The sequence below is a fragment of the Mandrillus leucophaeus genome, unplaced genomic scaffold (genome assembly GCF_000951045.1).
Source record: "Mandrillus leucophaeus isolate KB7577 unplaced genomic scaffold, Mleu.le_1.0 Scaffold451, whole genome shotgun sequence".
Taxonomy (NCBI): Eukaryota; Metazoa; Chordata; class Mammalia; order Primates; family Cercopithecidae; genus Mandrillus; species Mandrillus leucophaeus.
The window spans coordinates 30,759-32,418 of NW_012104821.1; the positions used below are offsets into that span (position 1 = coordinate 30,759).

Consider the following 1,660-nt stretch of genomic DNA (forward strand, 5'->3'; position numbering starts at 1 on the left):
CTCCTGTGACCTCGTTTCCCTCAGTCTCCAGGGGAGCACGGGCCCGTGACACGGCAGAAATCGGAGAAATACTTGGTAAGTGAATGAATGATTTCCATAAGGCCTTCATTCATCGCTTGGGCTTAGAACATTGTCATGTCTTTACTTGGCTTTCCCTTAAAACTCGCAGGAGCACATGATGTACTTAGGGAACCTGGAGGGGGCTCTGAACCTGTAGTAAACGTTGACACACACTGACATCTTCTGGGCAGCCCTCACCCTCCATCAGATGCCTGGAAATCCTGGGACGCCTGAGGACCTGGTTTGGCCATGAGGCTCCAGGCTGCTGGAAGGTACCAAGTCTAACCTTCTAGTCAAAGGAGTAATGACTTGGGAAAAGGAGCATCCTACTCACCCGTAGCCAGCTTGTCAGGAGCTCATCAACCAGCTCTCCGCTCTCTGTGTGTCCTTTTTGCTGAGAGGCTGGGAACGGGGAAGATGGAGCTGGAGGAGGAGAAACGAGTCCCAGGGATTCAGGTTTGTCTAACGCCCACAGATCTGCCCATGATCGACCATATTCACCTCCCACACCCATGTGGATGAGGCACCCACACAGCGCCGACCCACACTCCACGCAAACACCTACCCACAGCTCTCCTAAGATACCCGAACACAGCTCTGTCTCACCAACCAAAAACAGGGCTCAAGGTCTGACTGCACTTGGGGAAGGGATTATTCCCACTTCACAGATGAGGAAACCGAAGTTCCAAGGGTGTCACTGTGTTTTTATCAGGTTCACAGAAAGAACTAAAGGGAGAATTCAAAATTCCAGCACATTCACCACAGAGGCGACATCCATAGACATCCAAACGCCTAAGTCCCAAATCCCAAGAGCCGCCCGATCAGACACCGAGGACCTCTGGGCCCTGGGGCTCCACTCCTGCCTCACCTGCTCTGCCCAACCCCCTCCCGTCCCATGCTGTGGGTCAGAGCCTTTCAAGCCTGGACTCTGAGAAATGCCAGGACCCCACGACTCACCAGCAGTCGGGGGCAGGACGACGGCCGCCATCCTGTGACTCCGACAGCAACAGGGCAGCCGGGAAGCAGGACGCTCCTCCCTTATTCCGCAGCGCTCTCGGGACGGAGCTCTGGAAGAAACGGGAACGCTCCAAGTCTCCATGGCCGCCTCCCTCTCCGGCTGCTGCTGATGGGCCCTCCTCAGCCCATCCTTCCCATCCTTCCCATCCTTCAAATGCAAGTTCTGGCTTCCACACTGGGCCTTTATTTTGCTGAGCAGGCAATCATTTAGGGCCACCTGATGGAAAACCTGCCTTCCTCTGTCCCCAACACAATGACGGTACCCCCCTGCCCCACCCACTTTGAGAACCTTGGCATCACACAGTCTCACGGCATGATCTTCCTATTCACAAACGCAATCCCGGCTACTTCCTCCTTCCCTGGGGACTCCGGTGCCTCCATCACTCCTCCCACCTCCAGTCCCAGCTCCTGGAGGATGTCAGAGATCCCTAGAGTCTCAGGAGTTCCTCAGCTCCAGGGCCCTTTGACCCTTCTCTCCTCTTCAGCCACACGTTTCCACACGCCCCCTCAGCCTTGATCAGCACCGGGCACTGTCCCATCACCCAGAACAACGTTCAGAAACTCCCCTCTCTCGGAACCCACC

At 55.8% G+C, this 1,660-nt stretch overlaps 1 long non-coding RNA gene across 1 annotated transcript; it reads right to left on the reverse strand.

Annotated features, from left to right (window-relative positions):
• Positions 1-6: 6 nt before the first annotated feature.
• LOC105549656 lies at positions 7-1,291 on the reverse strand. Its single transcript, XR_001007589.1, has 2 exons — positions 1,018-1,291; positions 7-483 (listed from the first exon to the last, which is right to left on the reverse strand). It is a non-coding gene; the product is annotated as an uncharacterized LOC105549656 (long non-coding RNA).
• Positions 1,292-1,660: the final 369 nt, after the last annotated feature.